Genomic DNA, 27035 nt, shown 5'->3' with positions numbered 1-27035 from the left:
GGTGGCGCACTGGGAGATGTTAGCTCTGATCAAATGGTCCTATCTCCACCTCCAACTTCGGCCAGGTTTGGCTGGAAACTGAGCTTCGACTCAGGCTAACGGAGAGGGTCCGTGTAAACTAGCCGCCTCGGCGGATTGGGTAGCCTGCTGTGGGGTGGCGGGCCTCCGTGTGAGGGCACGTTGGTCCTGTTTCCCGGCCTTATGGAGTCACACCGTGATCTCCGTGGCCAGCTGTGCCGGGTTATGTGGACCGCTGTGTCCCGTCGTTCCCCTTTAGGAGCTCTCTACAAAGGGTATGACTAGGTAGGGTGTCGGAAGGAGTTGCTATAGCATCCACTCTTACTCGCACGGCTGTGTGCGAAGTGAGAATTGGTCCACCCATTGCTGCACCTTCTGCTGGGTTGAGTGGCTTGCGTCAAAGGTCCGACCATAAGTAGTAGGGTACTACTACCCTAGGGGCTATCGACTTCCCGTAATCGGTGTACACCCTAACTGTAATGATTACGTATTCTTCTGTAATCTTTTGTACTTATTTTTAATCCCGTTATCATTTGTAATCTTCGTACTCATCTGTAATCACCGTAATCATTATGAAATAACGCGTACTCATCTGTAATCACGTGTAATCATCTGTAAAGTGCGTAATCATCTGTAATCACGCTTATTCATTGGAATTATCCTGTACTCAATTACTCATCTGTAACAATTTTAAAGTTTTGGGTTGCCTGTGTACTCATCGTAATCATTATCTTCTCATCATAATCATTCTGTACTCATCGTAATCATTCTGTACTCATCGTAATCATCTGAACTCATTAATGATTACGTAATCGGTGTACAGGCAAATTCTTACTGGCTAGCCCCACGCTACTACCCATGCTGGATTTGTCACCTGTCCGGGCTTGGGGACGCTGGCGTAGGGCACTATGATGATAGGCCTCCGGTGGTATGCCCCCTGTTGCTAGGTACACCGGGCTAAAAATTCTGACACACTTCTATTCTTGTAGTATCGCCCAACCACTTTTTCTTCTTCATATTATATACCCTGGTTTATAATGAAAATCCCAGGAAAATGCTTTATCCGTCAGAACTATGCACCGTAATTTTATGGTTTATTTACTATTTTAAAATAAATAGTCGCAAAAAAAAACGATCATCGACGATGTTGGACATTTTGGTTGGGAAAACGGTTTGTATTTCTAATTAGCTCAAGATTTTTCAAATTATGTTATGCTTTCTTTAAAAATTTTATAAACAAATCCAATTCTTGGTAAACTAAAAAGGCGCACAACTCAATTTTGGCGCCCCTTTCCAAACGGCGCCCCGGGCAGTTGCCCGGGTTGCCCGGCCCTTAAGCCGCCCCTGTTTAGTATTATCGTGTACATTAATTTTCATTAACTTGGCAACATCTGATATGTTTAGTATTATCGTGTACATTAATTTTCATTAACTTGGCAACATCTGATATGTTTAGTATTATCGTGTACATTAATTTTCATTAACTTGGCAACATCTGATATGTTCTCGCAGAAGTTCCTCCGCGAAGCCTTTTTAGCATCGCGGATGGTCTAGTGGTCAGCAGTGACGGTTTGCTTATAGCAGCCCAAAGGTGGGAACTGTACAGATTACCTGCGCAGGTCTGCAGATAACTGCAACCTGCGCAGGTCAGGTCAGATCAGATCACGATAGAAAATATTTTTTGCAGGTTGCAGGTTGGACAGGTGAAAAGAGTGGCAGATACAGGTTGGGTAGATCATATTATCGCAGATTTGCAGGTTTACCTGCCAGCCTGCCATATATATGAAAGGTCAGCTTTACCGCAACATAAAAGAGATAAGAAAACGAGTATGCAATATTTATACTATGCTGTGACGAACTGGTGCCTGTCCTCGCTAAAATAACCGCGGGGAGAATTGAAATGTGTAGCTTCTCGGATTGAGTTTTCCTTTACTCTCTCCACGCCAGCTCCAGGCTCCAGCCTCTAACTCTCTCCATGCGGTGGCGCGCCTCGACTTAATATCAATTTTCGAAAGTCGGTTTGGTTTTAGTTTCTTTAACATTTACCGCAATAAATTATATATTAATACTTCTCTACATATGTCTTTATTAGTATATCTGCAGGTGATTTGCAGGTTACCTGCGCAGGTTGCAGGTTGGACAGGTGAAATAGCCTGCAGGTGCAGGTTGGGTAGATCATTGGTTTTAGGAAAAATTGCAGGTTGCATTTGGTACAGGTAAGAAACTTGGCAGGTGCAGGTTGGACAGGTCGTCGCAAATTGCTGCAGGTCCCACCTTTAGACTAAGCAGCCCAATCTCCCGACCTCTTAGCTTTGTTGAAAAGCTTCCTAGTTTCTTTGCAAAGTCTACCAATCTCATGATTCCACCAAGTAACTAGCCTTGGCTGGTTGGTAGTCTTCACCGGACCGTTGCGGTGATAGGAGTCGATAATGGCATGTTGCATGCGATCAACAGACAAATCGAAATTTAGATCTTCCTTATAACCAGACCAATTTTTACGTCTTGGATTGCGTGCCTCCGTACAAGCCACTACGGGTTTGACCAAAATATTAACGCATGTGTGTCTGTGATCCGACAGAGATGGTTCATTGAACACATGCCAGTCAGTAATTGCATCTGAGACATTTTCTGTACACCGGCTTCACTTCTGTTAATTGTAACAAAATTTGGTTCATTGTTCCTGTTTAGAATATTAAGCTTGGTGCTAACTAGATATTCCACAAGCTCATTTCCACACTGATATGCTCACCACGATATCTGGGGCAGCCTCAGATATCGTGGTGAGCATTGCCAATGAATCACAACTGATGACCAACCTCCTCCCCGTCCCTTCACAGTGGTTGACCAGACTGGTTACCTCTCACGGTTGAGGGGGAAGAGGATCGTCATATGGGAAGTATGTTGATGCCGTTTGTAGAGGAGGTGGTAAGTTTGACCGTGGCAATATCCCTAGAGGTATGAAGTGAGAGCGAAAGGGCATATATACCCTTGCGTATCAACACACAGGCTCTGAGAATAGCAGAGTTATAGCCAAAGAATATCTATTACCTGCGATTTGGAGACCAAGTATCTGGCCATTGACAACCCAAGGTTCCCGTATGAGTGCGACATCAAAGCACCCCTTGGCAACCCATCTGCAGAGTACTGCAGAGGCTGCCTTGACTGTGGTGCAAATTAATTTGCAGCCCCTTCATCCTCTTTTTAGGTAGGGAGAACTTGGTTACCAGTCGGATCTGCCGAACCGTCCCCAGTGGTAGGTTGATAATCACATCACCCCCCCTTGCCCTGTCAGCATCTCCAGCCGGTCCCTCCGTTGCTTCCTCCTGTTGTTCTCATCAATGTCCGAAAAGTCAATGGCATTTAGGTCCTCCGTGAGAGTGTTCTCCCCAGAGTCCCCTCAAACCAAAGCCTCACCTTCCATTTCTCAGACCTCAGAATCTTTCGCTCCTGGAACATTTCCAAATACGGGGTCAACCCCGCCTCCCTGGGCCTTCGGGATCGTCAAGCTCGGATCATGGAGTACCTTAAAGATACCCCTGTCTAGGCCCATTTCTGTCCGAAGTCTAGCCTCCTTGATGGCCTTGACCGACTCTCCATCCATCTGGAAAATCCAGCAGTTGGTCTTCAACCTAAGTGACGGTTTTCCAACATTGCGTGTTGAGCGCGCTGTTGAAAGTACGTAACCTTTAAAGAATGATTTTAGGGTAATTCGTGTAGACGTCCTTGTTGCGGAAGGTGACCTTGAACGGCTTTGGTAGGTTGCTGGCCTTCATTACTGATAGCCGAACGCCTCTAAGAACTTGTTCACTCTGGTCAAACGCACTCCTCAACCAGTTGGTGGTAAGCTCATCCTTACCAAGGTAGAGAACAGCCCCACTACTTAGCTCGAAGTTCCAGAAGCGTGATAGAGGGCCGCCCAATGGTATCCCGTATGGATGGTGCCCATCTCTTCTACCAAGATTACACTCACTGAATAGCCATCTTTGACAATGGTCATCTTTATTGAGTTTAAGATCTCGCTAAAGGTCTGGTCCTGGGCCTTAGATCTGCCTCTTGGAGGGCTGGGACTGAGAATATGGGTAGTCATGCTCCATGTATCTTTTGTTTGAAGATGAGGGGGAATTGTCCCCATTATGGTTCTCCTCCAACCACTTCTTTTCTCTGCAGCGCTGGTTCCGCTTTTGATTGCGGTTCTTTCGTGGTGTTTTATCCCCAATGGACTCTTGCTCCACATCTTGGGTCACATCAGAGGTAGACCATTGAAGGTTGAGCCTGGTTGCATAACAGGGCGGGTTAAATCAGAAGATTTACCCTTCCCTGGTTTTGAGCAGGGTTCTATCGAACCCTTGCCCCAGTTGTTTTATTGTTTTTGTGATTCCATGATGGTCCCACGAGAAAAGGGGAAAGTAAAAGTTAACTGCCCTTAATCCTCTGTCCGGGTGGAAGGCTAGTTAAACCGGGATTTCACCTGGTTCCCCGAGGGGATCGTTAGCGATACTGTAACCCAGTACCATTCAGCCCTCCGCACGATACCTTAACCCGGACATTTTACAGCCGGGTTTCTTTCTTTTAAATTGACAATCCATGAGCTTCTTCTTTTAAAGATTTATTATACGCAGAGCCGTAACTAGATGTTGTGGTGCCCTTTTCAAATTGAAGATTTGGCGACCTCTAAGTGGTGTAACAAAGGGGGGAATTTTGACCCCCCAGAGAGGGCAAGGTTGGGCCAAAAGACTCAGGCAGGCCAACCTCACCTATTGACGCCGACCCCGGGCAGGAGAAGGCAAAATGGGCCAGATCACCCTCTTCCCTGCACAGTGGGCAAAAAGGAGAGGGACGCAATCCGAACCGATGCAGCACCGCTGGAACAGGAAAGCGATCAACCCGAGCCAGAGAAAGGAGGCGTTCTTGGAACCTAGACAAGTGACAATCCCAAACCTGGGGGCGGGCCGGAAAATTCTGCACGGAAAAGAGAAAGCGGCCCGTCTGTGCGTCTGCTCAATCACGCGGCCAAAAACGCCGAGAAGCATCGGCGACGGATAGTCAAAGTGTCTGGAGGTGGAATATACAGAGGAGCCGCTGTGTCATTAGAAGCAGCCCGAGCATGGGCATCCACCTGCTCATTATGGGTTACACCAATATGGGAAGGCGTCCACAATAAACGAAAACGGGCATTGGGATAAGGCAATAGCTTCCCTAGCATATTCTGGACCAAGGGATCCACAGAAGAGCCGTCCGCAAAGATAGATAAAGCTGAGAGGGAGTCCGAGCATATAACCGCAGTATAGATTTCATGAGCAACAAGCCATGACACCGCCATGTACAAGGCGCACAGCTCGGCTCAAGAGATAGCCAAGTGGGAGGGGCATCGATAACGACGGCTAACACCCCAACTTGGAATTACAAATGCGAATCCTCCAAAATCGGAGGATGGGACGAGGGAGCCATCAGTATATATATGACACCACTCTAAGGGAAGAGAATCGAGATGACAGTACAAGGCTGAAGCTAAAGAGTGGGAGGTATAATCGGCTTTTGACCCTGGCAACCAACGTATATCGAGGATGAATGGAGACTGTGTACCCGGGCAACGCTGTGGAACGGGTCCTCCAGGTCCCACCTTTGCGCCAGGAGTGTGACAGTACCCCGAATATGCATGTACGGCAATGCTTGTTCACGAAACCAACTCTGAGTCAAATGGGAAGGCGGGGCCCGAAGACAAACACTGCGAATCCCGCCGAAGAGTAAGCGGAGGGATGTGCGATATTCCACTTCCAAAGCCGACACTGCCGTCGACCGCGGGACGCCTAAAATCAGAAGCAACGCCGCATTTTGCAGAACGTCCAGACGCTGGAGAACAGAAGGCGCCGCTGTACGATAGACTACTGCAGCGTAATCAAGGAGGCTGCGAATCAACGCAGAATAAAGCAACTGCATGGTAACCTGATCAGGTCCCCAATGAGCCCCGACAATGGTGCGAAGAAGAGACAGGCGTCGAAGACAACGAGCCCTCAAGTCATCAATATAGGGACGCCAAGTGAGATGACTGTCGAAAATGACACCCAAGTAGCGGCATTGAGGTCTAAATGGGAGAGAATCACCGGAAATACGCAAGGGACCTGCTTCCGAGATATCGCGCTTCTTCGAGAAACACATACATACACATTTATCAGGCGACAGGACAAAGCCTAAGGCATGTAAAAACGAGACAGCACAATTCAGAGCTTCCTGCATGTGTCTACGCAACAGAGACAGATATAAACCAGTCAGGAACAAGACAATATCATCAGCATATATAGCAATCAGAGTACCATCAGGGAGGGCTTCAGGAAGGTCATCAAGGAGCAAGCTGAAGAGAAGAGGGCTAAGAACCACCCCCTGCGGAACACCTCGGGTGATGGCAAAATCAGGAGACATAGTACCGGCCACCCGGACCCGAGACGACCGATCGGTCAGGTAGGAGACGAAAAAGCGAAGATAGTGATCGGAAAGGATATCCTAACGTCGTAAGCTTGAGGAGAAGATGAGAATGCCGGAAACTACCAAACGCGTCCTTGATGTCCAGGAAGACTGCCAAGCAAGCTCCCTTGAGAGAGACGAGTGGCGAGCGGTGTGGAATAGATACATGAGATTGTCAGCTCCCCGATGGCCGCGACGGAAGCGTGACTGGGACGGCGTACGTTTATCAGTGGCTTCCAACCACCAATCCAGGCGAGCTTTAAGCAAATGTTCAAAGTTATCGGGCGATATGATGACGATATTCCAGGATCCTTTTACCGGGTTTGAGTAACGCCAACACCACTCCGGACTTCCAGCGGGAAGGCATATAGGCGGAACGCCAGCACAAATTATACAGAGACAGCAAGGCATCTTGAGCCCGCGACGGGAGATTACGTAATAGTAACGCCATAACCATGTCCTCCCCCGGAGCAGTGTTCTTCAGCCGTTTGAGGGCAACAGAGAACTCCGACGGGGTAAACGGACGTTCCAGGCTGCCGTCTGACAAAACCACCGGAGGAGGGTGGGGATCATCCGCCGAAGCTGTCCGCGCATAATGACCAGCCAGAGTCGAGGCGGCAGCATAGAAATCGGATAACAAACTAGAACGCTTAATCGAGTGGCTGACAAGGTACCGATTAGATTCTTGGCTAAAACGACAGTAACGCCATCTGCGCTGCCTAAAGAGGTGCGCTTGCGCGTAACTTTGTTAAAAGTTTTCCCCCACCCCATTGAAATAAATGTAAAGTTGGCGATAATTAAACGTTAATTAACCTACCAAATGATATAAGAAATATTCCACTGACAATTTTTCCCGTTTATATGAACTTGAATGTAATATAAAATCGTCTTGAAAAATCGTTTATCGCTTTATAACATTCAAAAATAATATTTTTTCCGAAACATCTAGATAACCGAGCATCTACTTGTATAGGTAAAGTTTGTTTTGTCAACGCGCGTATTAGAAAGAAAAATGAGATTTTAGAAAGTAGGTTGCAATTCGGAACGATATTAATACTTTTCACGAATTTTGTCATCGGTGAATTATAAATATGACTTGATATAAGTTTCAAGGTTTATTTAAAAGCTAGTTTCATAACTTTTCATCCATTGGTTCGTTCAGAATTTATCTTTAAAGTAGACGAAAATTTTAAGGCGCAGAATCTTGCTCAGTCTTAAGCCTCGGTTTAATCTACTGCGTATTTTGAAACGGAAAAACCCGATTACTATCGTTAAATCTTGTTTAAATGATGGCGAACGCTCCTTGTAATAAGAAACAAATAACGAAATACGTTCTAAGCTTATTTAACGCCAAAAATTCCACGTATTTCGTTATTTGTTTCGTATTAAAATATCATATTATTAATACAAGATTTAACAATAGTAATCGTGTTTTTCCGTTTCAAAATACGCGCGTTGACAACGCAAACTTATTATATTATTAATGTTAATAATTTTAATATTATTTTTGAATTTTATAAAGCAATAAACGGTTTTTCAAGACGATTTTATATTACATATAAACGGGAAAATTTGTATGATGAATATTTCTTATATCATTTGGTAGGTTGATTCGCTCGCGTTCTACATGTCGAACAGTCTCATCGGTGTCGTGTTTTCTTTTCAAAGCATTGATACTGGTCTTTTGGATTTATTCCTTATGGCAGTCAATATGAACTTAAATGGAAGTGACTCATTATTCCGACTTTCCCATCATTTTGTCTCACACAACCTTCACAATAGCTTCATTTTCAAGCGATTTATTGCAAAAATAACAAGAGTTAGCTGGGTGGTAAATTTTAAACGCGGTTACATGAAGAGCGGCGGATGCGTTTTAAGTCAACGAAGGCGCAAAATTGTAAGACGCGTTTCAGGTACAACGTTAAAACCGCGATTACGACACAACGATTACTCGTATGTAAAATGTTCATAGAACATTTATTGTAGGAAATAGCCGGACCCTAATGTTCATACTTGGGTTTATAGCCGTACATACAATACTAACGTCGATATTCGCGATAAACCATTACTGTGCACCGGTTTTCCCCATAACCATTGCTCGTAAAACAACTATTTCTAACAGTAACCCGTGAAAAGATGTTTTTGTTTGAGTAATTACTCCTTAAATATTTAATTACGGAATTTTGAACCATTCTTCATTTTTTATTTAAAAAACTATCTTTTTTATGATTTGAAAGAAACGCGTTTTCTAGTGCGTTCTTAGCGATTGGAAATTATGGTAAAAAGAAAACTATTTCTAACACTAACCTGTGAATAGATATGTTTTCTTTTGAGTATGTACTCTTACACGATTTGATTACTTTAATTAAACATAAGTTACTTTAAAGATGGAAAAAAACCGCGTTAGCGTCGAGCTAAAGTCGGCTATTTAATTTTAGGCGAAATAGAGTGTTAGTTCACCAGTTTGGCACCGATGGCGTAACTTTCGTTGCCAGACAAACGAAAAGCATGGGCCAAAGGCAGGGTTTTTTAAAAATTTCTAATCGGAACCCGCGACAAAATTTCAAAAATCGTTCTAGTTTGTTATCCGAAACGACTCGAACGCCATCATGCACAAGCGGCGGGATGGGAGACTGAGGAACGGAGGCACCCTTAAACCAACGAACACGACGCCAAAGGGCTGGAAGGGGAGAAGTACTAGACATGGTGGAACAGAACGTGCGCCAGGAACGAGTACGAGTGTCTCGGACGAGACATTTAGCTCGGGCTGTCAAACGGCTAGCAAGAAGGAGAGCCGCATCACTATGAGAACGGGAAGCGTGACAACGAGCAGCTGCTGCCATGCGAAGAGCTCACTTACAAGCCGCCGACAACCAGGGAGGCGGGTGAGGGCGGCCGGACGGAGAAGCACCCCCGCAATGGAGGACAGCTTGCTCTGCCATCCCAATGAGCGTACAGGTAAACCAATTCACCGCCTGATCGGGCTCCAGATTCAATATTGGGGACCAGTCCACTGCGTGAAGGAGAGACCGATACTGGACCCAATCGGCCCCAGAGAAGTCCCAGCGCAATGGCGTGGATAACTCAGGAGAAGATATCGTACCCAAAGTAACAGCGATCGGGAAATTATCACTGCCAGAGGCCGGCAAGAACTTCCAAGAAGCACGAGGAGCGAGATCGCTACTGACGAACGTTAGATCAATGGCAGAATCTCTCTGACCATGTTGACCGATACGGGTAAAGGACCCGTTGTTGAGGAGCACCATGGAGTTCTGGGCCAGATACCAATCAATCAGAATACGGCCAGCTAAATCATCTTGCGGATCTCCCCAAAAGGAGTTGTGCGCGTTAAAATAACTCAAAACACAATACGTTCCAGTCAAGAAAGGAGTCAGTGCCGCATAGTCTGTGGCTGGAGCAGTACAAGGCCGTAGCCAGGACATCGATATAGAGCGGGCGAACCATATTTTAGAAGGGGCGAATTGTCGCAAAAGCGGGCGTCGGAGTTGAGTTGCAGAAAAGGCTAGGTCGGGCAATCACCTCCAGATTCTGAAGAGGAGGGCTAGACAAACGGTACTGTGGGAAATGATTATGAACAAGGAGAGCCACCCCGCCATGCGTACGCTGTGGGCGGTCTTGTCGATAGACTTGATACATGCCAAAACTCAAATTAGACCGGGACGCGCTGTGGAGATAAGTCTCTTGTAACCCCACTACAGTAGGCAAAACCTCCAAGACAAGGTAAGCCAAAGCACCGAAATGAGTACCGATTCCCGCCACATTCCACTAAGGTACCAGAAACTTTCAATGGCCTTCGGGCGTAGAAAATTGTTAGTATAAATAGAGTAATTTACCCTTCTTTCTAAGAAAAGGATTAATTACCTTTTCAATAGGCCTCTGGCATTAAACCTCTGGTTTATATTTGAAATAGACCTCTGGTCTCACTTTTAATTTAGTGTTTGATAATTTTATTAAGGCCTTTGCGCCATTTCTTGTGTTGTATAAAATTACAGTTAAATTCTTGAAATCAATATTAAACTTATCCACATGTGGCAATTCTCAATGAATTTATTAGCTTTGAATTTTTATGAGCCAATTATCAGTATATATCTCGTTAACCCCAATAGTGACAGTTATGCGAGTGTCCGGGACAAAAATAATTTTTTAATGGGATCTGTGCAAATTCATATTAATTATCCTCCTCTTATTTCAACGCATAGAAAACCCTGCCACATTAGTTGTCTTCTGTAAGAGCGTGAATACAGGTGCTAATCTAGTAGCATTATTTGGTAGGAATCTGAAGTAATAGACCTAGTTCAAGAGTCCTAGAAATGAGCGTAATTTTCCTAAGTTGATGGTTGTCTAATGAAATCCACCTTTGTCTCTAGCAATTTGCATTTTTATCTCTTTAGCTCTAGGTTGTGTCCACTCAGAGTAGTTTGTGTTTCATCCATTTTAGTGACAACGTCCTTTTAGTTGCTCCTGCTGTTTTATTTTTCCTGATATTGGTTCCATGATTCGTTGGAAAATAGACAATTCCCAGAGTCAGAAATCCATACCTCTATACTTGGAATGCTTATTCTGCCATATCGCGTATGGTAAGATCACTCGGACGGCCTTGGCCCCGCTGACTAGTGAAAAAATCTCCTTTGCGCACGCTCCCTTCTCACGTTGTTGCTTGTTGTAAGTTAAAATAGTGACGTCAAAAAACCGTCAGTCACATCGAGATAAGCATTCCAAGTAGAGGTATGGATTCTTGCCTGAGTCAATCGTGTAAAGCTAAAACTGACAATTTTATTTTATTGCATCCTTCCAATTTGGCGAAAAGATTCTCTAGATTAGGAAGCGTCTATTTATCAACATTTATAGTTATGGATTTATAGAGCACTTGAAATCTCCGCAAATATGAATTCTGATATCCGGCTTCAGAACGGCTACGATGGTCATTCTGAAAAATTTATTTTATCTATAATTAATATCTTCTTTTTCAATGCAACTCCCGGAGATAATATATCTTTATCTCCAGGGTTACTTTCCAAATTTAGATCACCCTGAACTTCAGCTCTATCGGGGCTTGTTCCATTTATCACTAAAACAGGTAATGTAACTCTCTTCCTATTCCACTTGTACGGTTAATTTGCCTAGTACATCCACTTTTTCTGAGTGCTTGTTTATATTGAATGGTTCTAGGTTAATATGGTTCGACAGCGTTTGATAAGCTTGAGTGGATAATAATGTGTGCCCCGAATCGGTATCTACAACCAATACGATCGGAATATTATTAACCTTGCAAGTTACTAGCTGCGGTGATGGAATAGTATCGATGTGTCAGTCAGATGATAGACAGGGAAATCATATTCAAAGTGTTCCTCTGAATAAATGTGATTTGCCTTTGGAGGGATAACTCTTTTGTCATTTTCTTTTTGGAGACATCCCCTTGCTACAGGGTCAACCTTTTTGCATCATGCGCAAGTGGCGGAACTGTAATAACAATCTGCTCCTTAATATCCTGTCCCAGCGCAGCGGATGCAGGTGTTTGGATCCACCCTAAGACGTCCATTGACTAATTGGCCATTGGGTTTTAGTTCAGTGGGGCTTGCGTTGCTGTTTGCTTGATCATTAGTAGGCTTCCGGATTTGGTTGAATTTTTGGTGTTGGGTGATTCCCTTGCTGAGCTGTGGCATTTTCCATGGCGATTAGCGTTTTCGTGGTAATCTACAAAGTTAGTTTATTTCCTTAGTTTCTTCTACTGCAAATAGACGTTTCTGTATGCCTTCATGATTGATTGCATACAAGTCGGTCCAAAATTAGTTCATCCAACATTTCACCCTTGAATTCGCAGTATTTTGTTAACTTACGAAGTTCTGCGATATAATCATGTACAGATTCACCTTGCCGACGTATACGGCTGTTGAAATGATATCTCTCGATAATACGGGAAGGTTTTGGATCATAATGTTTGGCCTTAACTTCATCGTAGTTCTACAAGTTAATCGCGTGTCCTGGCAGAGAGAGCAGTCTTAATATCGGCGGTGATATCATTGGCTATAAAATAAGCCCCCAGTCTTGGAGTATATTTGGTCCTTGAATCCGTTGTTTCATCAAACATCAATAAAATTCCGAAGGTTCCCTTTGTTCTGATTTGTGGCGATGTTCTTCAGCCTTACGTGTGAAATTCTAGTGTATTTTGTTTCAACCAGTGATGCCAGATTAAAACTATAAATATCCTACATCTAGGGATAATTTTACCTCGAAAGACAATCTGAACGTATGGTTTTTGAAGAATTTGGTTGAGCCGGAATCCCTGCTACCTGGCATTAAAGAACTACACTGAAAAAGCGAGTTATTTTATAAATTTTTAAAGTATACAGGGATAACTATTTTGAAATCCACTTTTACAGGTACATTTTTAACTCCCCTTTATTAGCACACTAGTAAATAATGATTATTTCTAATAAGTCGACGAGAGTTCTGGTCTCCAGTCCTCACTGGGAGGTTTGGTCTTCAGTCTCCAACTTAACTCTTCTCCTTTCGAGCAGCTACACTTATTACGTTTAGCATACCCATATTCTCCAATAATTTCTTAACGGACAAGGTTTGGTCTAAAACTACACAGAAAAAACAACGTTTAGCTTTTCAACATTTGAATTGCAATTTAACGCGTTATAAATGTAAATGGATACTTTTGCCGTTGATTCACTAAACACCAAAGTGTTTAAATCCAAAATGGCTAAACGACTAAACACGAGGAGCAAGCGAAAATCTATAAAAACGCGTAAAAAACCTAGGCGTTTAACAAAATCAACATAAACCTAAACATCTGTGTTTTAAAGTGTTCAAAACGGATCCACTCAGAAAAAACAACGTTTAGCTTTTAAACACTTGAATTGCAATGTAACGCGTTATAGATGTAAACGGACCAAATGGCTAAACAACTAAACACGAGAAGGAATCGAAGATCTATAGAAACACGTTTGAAACTTAGACGATTAACAAAATTAGCATAAACCTAAACACCTGTGTTTTAAAGTGTTCAAAATGGTTCCTCTGGGATATAGATTTGAAACGGCTTCTGTTATAAAAGCCAAAGTTTCCGCTAATAACGCGTTAGATCCGACTGCGCCGATGTAACCGTTTATTTTGCTTCTTTCAAATTCTAATGTTCCTCACAGATTTAGTTATAATTCGTAAACTAGTTATCCTACGGATTTGCGGTCGGTGAAATTCGGTACTAAACAATACGTAGTGAAATTTCGAGAAAATCACGTTTTTGAGTGTACTTTTGGTCATAACTCGGAAACTATTAGTACTAGCGACCCGCGTTAACACATACTACAGAACGATACCCAACTCGACCAGAGTTCTAAATTTAAAAGGTTTTTTCATATCAGAGAAAAACGACCACGTAATTCAGTACAAATTACATCGTACAGACCTGTGGTTGTTCTCATTCGACTCAGCGTGAAAATTATCATCGGGCACAACACCAAACGCGGTCCAATTCGTTGAAAGCAAATTTCGGGGCCAACTGCCCCCTATTGCCTACTTTGCCCCACCCCCCAAAAACTATGTTCGCCACCCCGCATCGCTGCGGACTCATCATCCTTAAAGTAGGCCAAATTGCAAGTTGGGGCAAATTTTGCCGTTGAGCTATAGGGACGGTTTGCAGTCGTATATTTTATTATACCTCTCGTGAAAAACGTTCGTTTACAAGCCGCCCCCGCGTCCCCCGGCTTGAAATTTGGTGATTCAATTCGGAAACTACTTAGTTCTTAACGCCATCTAACGTTCGGTTTTTAAACAAATATACGGAATTTTCCCCGCCAAAATAGTCAAGTCGTCTGCTAAGTTTATATATGTTTTATAAATGATTTGTAATTTCTGACAATAGAGTAATGGCCGGCACTCCGTAGTTTTGACCATGGTCGCCATTTTGGTCGCGATTTTTTATCTATAGGAAAAAGCATGGGTGACGTGCCGTGACGTCACACTGCCATTACTCTATACATTACTTTCCTGTATATCATTCCAATGACTTAAATTAGTAAATATCACTAGATTATCATCGCTGTTATGTATTTTAAATAGTTTAATTAACTTCAATATTCCAATGGCCAAGGTCTTAGGCCAAGGAATAAAAATCAACCTATCTGAAAAAATAATTCCTTCGTCATCACAAGGTGCTCTTTTTTAATATTCCCTACATTTACAAAATAGAATTAATGGGTGCGGCTCTGATGTCTGCATGGCTCCTGATTATTATAGTTGCTAGCAGACTTGGAAACAGCGGTAGTCCTGGGGCCAATGGCCCCTAAAAAAATAAGGGGCCCCTTAAAATAAATCAATTGAACGGGGCTAGCGGGCCACCAGGGCCCTCATATTAAATTAAAAAATATTTTTTAAGCTGTTTCTTAAACGCTGTCTTCCTACCCTAGATGAGAGCGAAATCTAGCGTTACTGATAGTCTGATGTGTTTCAAATTTTACTACTTAAGCCCAGTTCACACTATACAATTAATTGGGCCACTTAATTGTATCCAACTAATTGTAAGCAAGAACATTGTACAGTGTGAACAGAAAAAGTGGTGACATATAGTATAAACAGAAAAAGTGGTGACATATAGTATAAACAGAAAAAGTGGTGACATATAGTATAAACAGAAAAAGTGGTGACATATAGTATAAACAGAAAAAGTGGTGACATATAGTATAAACAGAAAAAGTGGGGACAATTCTTACAATTATTCGGCTCACACTATACAATTTTCTTGCTTACAATTAGTTGGATACAATTAAGTGGCCAATTAACTGTATAGTGTGAACTGGGCTTTAGTTACGTTTAATATGTTTTGAACATCAGGCAACGCTGTTCCTTAGAAATATTCGCATAGTCGCGTTATTTATGCTTGACTTCCATTTCAAGACGATTCCGAGCTGATCACGTTTTTCTTTGAAAGTAAGTCTACGTGAGAGATGATTTTATCTCTGATTAACAATTACTTGCAAAATAGAAGAGTTGCTTCTTCTTGTATATTAATGTAATTCCAAATATCTGCGTAACGAAAATTTAGGCCTAAGTTAAGCTTGGATGTAGTATTGTACTATTATCATGAATACCAGTGCTAGTCTGCCTAATGAAATCTATAGCTAAACGATTAGTAAATAAAAACTTAAACATTTTAGTTCTAAGCTAATTATTAATTCGATCAAAAAATTAATATGAAATTCAACAATGTTATTACAATTTAGGGAAGACAATAATTATAAATGCTGGAGGTAAAGTTAAACTAGCGAAGAGGTTAAAAGTAGGAAGGGGTTAGTCTAGAAATTAAGCTTAGAATATAATTATTGGCAAATTGATATTATTGAAGTGAAGTAGAACTCATGAATGCATGCAATGTGGTTTAGACAAAATTCTTACTAACTTGACCACCTGACTCCTATTGTCGAAAAACCGATGGTGGTAATAAATAAAGTCAGTACCATTGCGGAGGGGGCGGTTTGATCTGGGCTGCATTTTTAACGTGAGGCAATGTCATTTTCAACGTATTTTGCGTTGGTACAGGACCGTTCTTAGAGCGCTCGTGGCCCCGGGCGAAATGCATGGGCGAAACTGAGTGTAGAGGCCCTCCGGTATATACATCCCTATGGTAAAATTTTAGAGGCCCTGGGCGACCCTCCCCCCCCCCTTAAGAATGGCCCTGTATGTTGGTATTATAACTGCCGGCCAAATTAAATGTTAGCCCAGGGCGCCAAAACCTCTATTTACGTCACAGAACGAAATCGTATACTTGGCGCTACGAATCTAAAGTGTTATATGTAAACACGCAAATTTATCGTCTAAATGATTCTTGGGCATCTTTCGTTGTAGACACGCAACTTACTAAATATTGTCCACGCAGCTCAAAAGCTTCTTTATGAGCTCTACTTCACTTCACATCAGTTTGGTTGGGTCAAATAATAAAGAAAAACAAAAAATTCAGTTTTAGGAAAGAACATAGCGGAACGGGCTCGTCTCACACCAAGAGCCCGAGCTCGATTTGAAGCTGAGCTCAGCCTTTTTTTATGAGAATGATACGAGCCCGAGAAGAGACCAAAACGTTGTGGTCATTTAATTTGAGCCCGAGATGAGACCTTTATATTATAGCGTATTTTTGTGTGCTCGAACTGAAACTATTTTAATACAGCGTATATTTGTGAGCTCGAGATGAGACCATTAAAATATAGTAAATTGCAGTGACCCTTAGCGGAGTCCAATATAATGTACTACTACGAGTCTGAGCTGAGACCATATTTTTGTAACGAGGCCGATATGAGACCTTTTTATTTTTAAGAGACGGTTGTGTCCGTTTTTGCACGATTATATTTCCCCTTGGCCACTGGGGAGCGCTGCGGAGCAGAGCAAGAGTACGTACTTAATAATCGGTCCCCAAAATCGTCATTTGTTAAAACCACCAAATATTTAAAATTTGTGGAAGAACATCATATTGATATAAAATGTTTGATAATCAATAAAATATTTTTTTTCAAATAAAAATTTTCTTTAGAATCAATTTTTTCTTTGAATAATCCGAAACGTCTCAAGAACTCGATACGTTTGGAATTCTAATGTTGCGGGAACTTGCCGCGTTTGAATCTTAAACGTTTCAAGAACTCGACGCGTTTGAATCTTAAACGTTTCAAGAACTCGACGCGTTTGAATCTTAAACATTTCAAGAACTCGACGCGTTTGAATCTTAAACGTTTCAAGAACTCGACGCGTTTGAATCTTAAACGTTTCAAGAACTCGACGGGTTTGAAACTTAAACGATTCGACAACTCGACGCGTTTGAATCTTACACGTTTCAAGAACTCAACGCGTTTGAATCTTAAACGATTGGAGAACTCGACGCGTTTGAATATTACAGGTGTCAAGAACTCGACGCGTTTGAATCTTAAACGATTGGAGAACTCGACGCGTTTGAATATTACAGGTGTCAAGAACTCGACGCGTTTGAAAATTAAACGTTTCGTCAAATAGACGAGTTTACATTTTAAACACTACAAGACCTCAACACGCATAAAACAATCATTTCTAGAACTTAACATGCTTTAACCGAAAACGTTTTGTAATTCGACGCGCAAAAAGACTTAACGTTTCTTCTACTCAACGCGTGTTGGTATAGCATGTGTCTGTGAGAGCGTTGCATTTTCCCGTTTAGAAAAACGTCTAGAATTTAAACATTGTTTTTTCTGTGTACGGAATCTGCGATTCTTCTCACTCTTATTGACAATGTGTCAAGTGACCCCAGACCTGTCTTTGAGGTCTTTCTTTAATGTTTCGATTTCTTGCCAAAAGTGGCCGTCTTCTTGTTGTTTCGGTATCGGTGAAATGTGTGGAAAAGGCTCCTGAGCTCGCTGCATAGCTCTTGAAAATACTCAGGTATTTCGACGTAAATATCTTCATCAATATGTGCGTTTAGATACGCCGCTTTGATGTCGAGTTGCATTTCGGTTCGTCAACATAATCCTTCATCCAGTAAAGTTTCATCAGTGGTCTGCCAGCTCTCGATCTTTCTTGTTGCAAAGATTGGTTATCCTCATCATCAGTAGAACTTTCACTACCATTCCCCTCCTCATTCTGGCTTTCGTCTTTAGTCACTAGTAGATGGTGTCTCATTTTCGGGATTAGCGTCAGATGCGTTTAGTACGCTATGTTCCGCTTCTAGGGTACTCCACATAGTTTCCTAGAGTTATTTCGACTTCGCTCTATCGTCTTCTTTATGTGTCTTGTGAGGAAAAACGTTTTCTTCAAATATAACGTCTCGGCATATAAACACATGGTCTCTTTGAGGATCCCGATGAATATACAGTTTATTTATTTGATCAGTGTTTGTTAACCACCCAAGCTTGACAACCGGAAACCTTTACGTGTGATAAGTTTACCGGGTTTCTCTTCCAGAATGACGTGGCATTCCTGATTCAAGTAACATCGAGGGGTCGAACACTTGCCATTATTTTGTACGGGATTTTGGAATTTCGTAGAGATTTTGGCGATTTTATCATTACTTTTTGAAGTGATTTTGGGATTTCAATGTTAATTTACCATAGAGAGAGTTAAAAGATTTTGCGATTTTAGACAAAGTGTACGGGATTTTGGTAAATGTCCGACCCCTCGAGTAACATACATCTGGCTATGTCAAGAATCGTTTGATTTACTCTCTCCGCAAAGCCATTTTGTTGGGGTGTCCCAGGTATGGTTAATTGTCTATCTATACCCGCCGCTTTAAGTTTATTCTTGAAAGAGTTTCCCAAATATTCGCCTCCATTGTCACTTCTAAGTACAACAATTTCCTTGTCATGAAGACTTTCGACTGTATTTGTCAAATGAATCTTCTACTTGGCTCTTTCACTGTAACATCTGCACCTCGGTATATCTCGTGTAATCATCTATGAATGTGACAAAGTATTTGCTACCACCTTTAGATGTCGGTGTTATCGATCCCACTACATCCGAGTGTATTAATCTTAGTGGTTCTCTGTCGTTAGACTTTGTTTCGGAAACGGTTTTGTTTTGAGTTTGCACGTCATAAAAACTTCACGGTTACCTTCCTTCGGATCTTCACCAATCTGCGGCGATGTGTAGATAACCCAATCGTCTATGCCATAGCTCTTCGGACTTTGACTTTGCTTTCGTTATAATCGTTTTGAAGGATTTGGTACTGCTCTCTTCTATGAAATAATAATGGCGATGACGTCACTATCTTTCGCGATTATTGCATCTTGGTTGTTTAGTGAAACATCGACGCCTTTTTCGGTTATTTGTGACGTGGATAGTAGATTGCCACCCAACTCAGGCACATTGCGTAATGTTAGCATCTAACCTCCGCATTCTTCGGCGAGTACAATACGAACGTTTCCTCTCCCTGTACTTTTAAAAGTTCCTCCACCCGCTACTTCGATGTCAGTTTCATTGTCATCAAACGAAACGAATTTATCATGGTGCGACGTCATATGATCTGTCGCCCCACTGTTCATTATCCATTCGTCAATGAATTAATGTCCTTATTTTTCTGTCTCGTGGCCCTTAAAGCCAAGTGGTGTATAGACACCCTGTTTTTCGATCTACTTTTTTCGGTAACCTCCACGTTCGCGGCTCTTACTTTCAAAGCGGAGTGAGATTTTGCAGTAAGCTTTTCGTCTGCAGGGTTTGTCTCTAGCAATATGGCCGAGCTCTAAACACCGGTAACATCGACGGTTTGAGTAGTCAACTGCTATGCTCTTGTTCTCGCTCTCTCCAGAGGTCTCGTTCCTGTCCAAATTTCTTCTCGACGAACTTCCTCTATATCTACCTCGGTTAAAGCCACGACCTCTTCCTCTAGAGAATGACCTCGACTCTAAAGCTTTATTTTCTCTTTCGCACTCGCTTAACTCTTTCACTTTCGAAAAATTCAATCGCCGCTCTACTTCTATGAGTTTAGATGTTAGTGATGTCATAGATAAATCATCTATTCGAAACATTAAAGAAAGAACTCAAGTCAGTTTGAGGTGACAGATCTAGGGGACGCTAGACAGATTCCGTAGTTTTAGACCAAACCTTGTACGTTAAGAAATTACTGGAGAATATGGGTATTTCAGCCAATTTAATAAGAACCCATCATCTGAACACTGAACGGGGATGCAACCTCAGGTATTTGCTGTGGAACACCAACGTTTGCAACTCTGGCCGCTCTTGCCTTTGGCGTTAGAAAGGTTTGGCGCCACTGTACAGGGTAATTTGAAAAATTGAAGGGGTCTTCCATAAATATTGCTTTGCAGGTTATATTCTCTTTGAAAATGAAAAGAAAACAAAGGTCTACACGGATTCCGATTGTGGATCTGATATTGAAGACAGACGATCGTTTAGCGGATAAGTCATCAAAATAGGAGTAGCAGCGATTAGTTGGTCTAGCAGGAAGCAAAGATGCACTGCACTAACATCCCGAAGTGTAACCCACCGATTTTGTTCAAACTCGTCGGATTGGTAGACCTTCATGTATCATGAAAAATCCAAAAAAGAATTAATTCAATGGGCAACCGCTTTGCCATGGCAACGAAAAATGTTTTTTCACACAAAATATTAAATTTTCCCATTGAAAATAACATGTGAAAACTTCTGCACGGTCCTGGGGCGTGTCACAAAACACTGCCGCCGCCCCGGGGACCCAGCCTTCTTAAGTCGCCACTGGGACGCTGTTTACTAAGTAATAGAAAAAACACAGATGGCGCCGTATTTCAATTCGTCACAGATTAAAGGAAAAGTCCATTTTGGGTAAAACTTGGGTCTATTTGAAAGATCATGTTTAAATATACTCAAAAAAATCATTCTTAAAATTGTATCTTTTTTTAATGACGCGAAATTAATTTTTAAACGAGCGAAATTTACCCGCCAAGCGAGCTGCCATTTTTGTATGTTTGTTTGTCGTCGTGTCGCGAAGTTTGAATTAGACAACATCGAGCAGTTAGTTTGGCGGGAAATTTTAATTAAACAATGTCGTTGGCGTTGTGGAAAGCGACGCCATGGTAGATGGAGCTACACATCGAGCAAGTTGGAATTAGTCAATTTCTTTCGATATGTTATAATAGGAATATTATAATAGGAATATTTCTCGGCGTTGTAAATTAATTATAATTACTTATTTTCTAAGCTATATCAATAATTAAAAGAAAAATAATTAAAAATGTAATAGGATTAGTTTGGCGGGAAGTTTGAATTAGACAATTTCTTTCGATATTAATTATAATTACTTATTTCCTAAGCTATATCAATAATTAATAGAAAAATAATTAAAAATGTAATAGGATTAGTTTGACAGGAAGTTTGAATTAGACAATTTCTTTTGATATTAATTATAATTACTTATTTTCTAAGCTATATCAATAATTAAAAGAAAAATAATTAAAAATGTAAGAGGATTAGCTTGGCGGGAAGTTTGAATTAGACAATTTCTTTCGATATTAATTATAATTACTTATTTTCTAAGCCATATCAATAATTAAAAGAAAATTAATTAAAAATGTAAAAGGATTATAGTTTGACGGGAAGTTTGAATTACACAATTTCTTTCGATATGCTAGAATAGCATTATAATTGGCGGGATGTTTGTTTTAGATAATTTCTTTCGATATGTTATAATAGGAATATTTTTCGACGTTGTAAATTAATTATATTGGATTATTATTGCACATCGTAAGTCATCGAAGGTACCTTAACTATTTAACGTTTGATTCTTTGCGTCGATGTGAAACTAATATTCCGGTTGGGCCGACTTGTTAATAACGAATTTGCGAAACGTAAAAAAATACCAATTAGTTCTGCCCGAAAATTGAAAGGCTCGTTATACATATCCCACATATTAGTCCCATTCTTTTTCTGTACAAAGAACAGCCTTTTTGTTTTGGACAAAAATCTATAAATATTGATACACTGTATAGTTGACTTACTGGGAATCGCTGCTTTTTGGAAGAAAATCTAGCCATAATAAAGGTCTTAGTTTGTATAAGCACATATTCCTATGCAGTTTTTGTAGAGCCGCCTTGTTTCAAAAGGGTGTCTTTCTGACGGCTTAAAGAGTTAAATGACGCGAAAAATTAAAATTAAAATAGAATTCAAATATCCAGAATTTCCAGCAAGCCAGAACCCTCTTTGTTTGGTAAGGTGCGCTATAGCTTCTCTCTTTTCTCGTTCATAGCGCTGGTCTAGAAAGATAGTAGAAACACCCAATTTACTATTAGAGCAAGCGGACCTGCCCTGAAGAGCTTTTCTCACTTGAAACCTTTATTGTTTCGTATTTAGTGTTTATTTTTTAAATGCACCCTTCATTAATATATAAACAACAATATCCGAGCTACAAATTAATTATTTTCATTAAAGTTTGGATATTTATTCAAATATAATTTCTTAATAATGAGGTACGTGGTTGTCGATTCACGAAAGGCGTTCTAGTAGATGTGAGAAATTAGAGCACTACCAAAACGGTGATACTTTTAGTGGGAGAAATCCTCAAAAACGACTGTATTTCAAACTACGTATAACACGTGGTTAGAAAAATGAGGGGAGGGAATTATTGTTATGGCCCCAAATTCTATTTGGTCCGAGTTTCATGTTTTAATTTTATTCTCGAAGAACTATTGGTCCAAGTATTTCGTAAGTTTTATCATTACTTTAAATTTCTGTAATTTAACTGCATTATAGTCCATAGGTGGTTTTTATTAACTTTAACATATCATTAAAGAACACGAGTTCTCAAAATGCAGGGTGCATATTTTATGATTATTATATAGGCATTCCAAAAGTGACAATATTACCAAAGGTGTACCAGTCCTTATACTTTCCAATGATTTACTTAATGCTGCTATCGAGATAAAGTGTTTAGAAAGGTAGACTAAGATCAAAGACAGTAGCGGCGCTAAGGGTGCGCTGAAGTGGGCTTTAGGGGGCTGTTCACAAATTACGTAACGTGGAAGGGGGGAGGGGGGTTTTGGCAAGCGTTAAGAATTGTTATGTGGGGGGGAGGGAGGGTTCAGTAAAATGTTACGTAACACATCTTATTTTTACTATCGTAGAATAAAATTTTCATCACTTTCAGAAACAGTCGTAATTATTAAAAACATAAGCATCTTCATTGGTTTACACAAGTTGAAAAGAATTTCATACCCATGGGTATAAAGTGTTGCATAAAAATACAGTTGTAATTTCAAATGTAAATTACAAACTATAATATTTAGTACCTGATCTTATTGTACTTAATTACCAGCATATTAGTTGTTACGTAATTTAAGAAGAGGGGTCTTTCCATTTGTTACTCTTTGTTACGAGGGGGAGGGGGGAGTCAAAAAAGTGGTTTTTCTGCGTTACGTAATTTGTGAACAGCCCCTAGCCCCCCTGAATTTCTGAGAGGGGCCACATATTTTTATTAAAAGGGCCATAAGATTCCACATATTTGAATTTATGAATTTTCTTTATCTCTAGAAATTTGTTTTATTGCTAAGAAACGTTTTTCTGGAAATAAAATCCTTCAAAATAATTCGTTTACTCAAGAAGAGAGTAGACCATAAACAGATATAGAGGAAGGGAGCAGAAAGTTGAATGGACAATAGAAAGAAAAGAAAGGGGCTTAAATACCCCGGGCATACACGTGTCGGATACAAGGTCAGTAGGGGTCCAGTAAACGCGACCCGACGAGAGCCGCAACAATTAAACGACCTTGCTCTTCTTGCTTCCTGGAAAATTTATAAGGGGTCATTAAAGTTGTAAGGGCCACAAAATAATTAGCTCACCTGTGAAAAAACCTTAGCACCGCTACTGATCAAAGAGTATTGTATTACGTGAACTAGATATAAAATCGCGGATCCTGCGGTAATAGTTACGATTAACCAAATCGTTTCGTTCGCGAATATTTACTGTCCTCCTTTAGTTTTCTATGCGCACACCTTCCAAGGTTCGTAGAGAAAAATTACATACCTTCCAGTTTTTTCTTTCGTGTTTTGTATTAAAACGTCGATAGATGGCGATAGCGTTTCTGTCAAGTGGCAAAAAATCAATAACGCTCCTAGACTTCTGCAGTGCTTCCTTAGTTCTCTCACCAGGGGACACTATTTCTACTTTCGAATTTCCTCCCAATGTATACCATTCGTCCATTGGTCCTACCCTCCTAACTTTACTTCATCTGTAACAAAAATGCTTAAATCTACACAGGCTTATGCACTGCTGACTGGAAATTCTGTTCCAGACTTTGCTATTGGAACGCCATCTGTTCTTTATAAAGAGTACTAAAATCTTTTATATTTATAAATTATTTTTATCAATATATTTTAAATTTATTATTTATTTATTTAACAACAATCAAATTTAATTAAAATACAGATGTGCTTTCTAATATAGGTGGGGGGGGGGGACTTGTAGGATTGTAGACCTACCTTTCTGTGTACAGCCTGCACCTTCTACAAGTTTTCCCCCTACATGTTTTCGGGCGCTGGCTTAACCGCTCTATTATTTTCATCACAGTGTTCAAAATAAAAAAATGATCAAAAATCTGTTTTTTTATTTCGCATACTTCACGTGGGTATTCGCGTATCATTGGACAATAACAATTTCGATTACCTTGAAACATGTCTTCAAGGTCATTCTAACTATCTCGTGAACCTCCTACGCATTATAACCCAGCCACCTAAATTATAGGCTTTAAAAGTCGCTCGATGACATAGGCTTAGGGCGGTGCCTTGGGTATTAGCCTAGCTGATTTTTATTATTATTATTGCAACAAATATAAACAGTTACTTGTAGGTCTCTGTTTTTTGGGAGTCTTTGGCATGCCAGTTTAATTTTGAGCTAATTTGAATTCCGTTAGACTCTGTTCCTTTTTGATAGCGTGTAGGAACGCCCACAACGAAATATTTGACTGAAATCCTCTGTGCCAGGATTCAACGACGTTGTTGGTCTTTGGGAAGTCGTGAACTGACCAGAGATGTAATGGAAATAGAGCATTTTGACGTTTGTTTCTGCGGAATCGACCAAGAAAAGTGTCTTTAAAGTATGTTGCAATACATTCCGCTTGGGGTGGAATTATGATTTTTTTATAAAATGAGAATTTTTCCTCATATTGAAAATTAAGAATTCTGGGACCTGGTGGAGAAATATGATAATTTAGTGGGGAAATAGTCATATTTCCCCTCTCTAAAAAATATCCGATAGCTTGTTTTTTTTGATAATAATTAGTTGAAACAACATTTCAATAATAGGTTTAAAATAGACCTACATTTTGAATGAATTGATGCTACCTTTAGCGGTGTTGTCATGCGGTAGCGTAATTTGAAAGGATCCTTTACTTATCAACCATATAATTATTTAACAAAATTATTAAAATGTCCTCATTTGACCTTTTACTATTTTATGAGATTTAAAAATAAAATAGTAAAAAGTCAAATGAATAATAATTAGATAGTCTTTACTGGTAGATTAAATTTGTTTTTCGTTAAATTGAATGTTTATACTAATATTAAGTATAGCAATAGACTCTTAATATAATAGTATTAATAAGAATATTAAGTACGTTTTGATTGTTATCTACGTCTTTTCGCGATAAAGCAGGGTACACGACGATGGAATTGAGCATAGCGTGGGTAAGTCACAATGTCACCCCTATGTTTTTATGGGCCAATTATTTATTATATAATACAGGATGTTAACTAAAAAACGATAGAGTCCATAACTCAAAATGTGTTTTAGCTTGGAATTGGAAAATTTTCAGGATATATAGAACGTGCAGGGGGTCACTTGACAACGGAAGTTTCCATGACCTGGAAACCTGTCGAGGGATTTTAGACAAAACCTGGAGTTACCCGGTAGGTCATGATGAAAATAATATACCAGAGACCAGGTTGAAGGGCTAATAACTCGAAAAATACTCATGCTAGAGTATCGAAATTTGCTAGACATACTCATCTGGTAGGGTGTCTTAGAACTCGAAAAACAACAGATTTAGAGAAATGGTTCCAATTGGAAAAGGGATTTATAGATAAATGGTTCCAATTGGAAAAGGGATTTAGAGAAATGGTTCCAATTGGAAAAGGGATTTAGAGAAATGGTTCCAATTGGAAAAGGGATTTATAGAAATGGTTCCAATTGGAAAAGGGATTTAGAGAAATGGTTCCAATTGGAAAAGGGATTTAGAGAAATGGTTCCAATTGGAAAAGGGATTTAGAGAAATGGTTCCAATTGGAAAAGGGATTTAGAGAAATGGTTCCAATTGGAAAAAGGATTTAGAGAAATGGTTCCAATTGGAAAAGGGATTTAGAGAAATGGTTCCAATTCGAAAATGGATTTAGAGAAATGGTTCCAAATTGAAAAGGGATTGAGAAAAATGGTTCCAATTTGAAAATGTATTTAGAGAAATGGTTCCAAATTGAAAAGGGATTTAGAGAAATAGTTCCAATTTGAAAAGGGATTTAGAGAAATGGCTCCAATTTGAAAAGGGATTTAGAGAAATGGCTCCAATTTGAAAAGGGATTTAGAGAAATGGCTCCAATTTGAAAAGTGTGTGAATTGAAATTTTAAGTCTAAATGACTTTAACCTGAGGCAAAGTACCATGATGAAAACATAGGGCAATTTTATCTAAACGAAGTCGACAAGTCGTACTTTCTAAAATCAAACGACGGATCCTTAAGCTTTTTAGTATTTTATTGGTACGCCCATTCCATGATACATTTTGCGTGCTGATTCTTATAACGGGATGCTGAGAGAGTCCTTACTTCATCTGGTGGCAGAAACCTTAACTAAACATTCGCAGGGCTTCCCCTTAAGCCCAACAGCGAGTGAATTCAGCGAAAACTAATTTAATGACATTTCACCCTGACAAAATAAAAGTGAAGTACATAGATTTAAGAAAACGTTTTTGGCGATTCCTTTTAAAACGGGCGAGGGGTGGCGCTTAAAAGGATATAAGACCGAATTAAATAGAATCGGGTTGCCCTCCCCTTCCTCCAAATTGCACTCGACCAAAATCTGAGTTTTTATTCCAGCGCATCAGAAATAGCGCCGG

Source organism: Leiobunum rupestre, chromosome 9 (genome assembly GCF_980474605.1).
Source record: "Leiobunum rupestre chromosome 9, qqLeiRupe1.1.hap1, whole genome shotgun sequence".
In the NCBI taxonomy this organism is placed as follows: domain Eukaryota; kingdom Metazoa; phylum Arthropoda; class Arachnida; order Opiliones; family Sclerosomatidae; genus Leiobunum; species Leiobunum rupestre.
The sequence above is the reverse complement of the archived record's forward strand: the minus strand, read 5'-3'. Positions refer to the sequence as shown.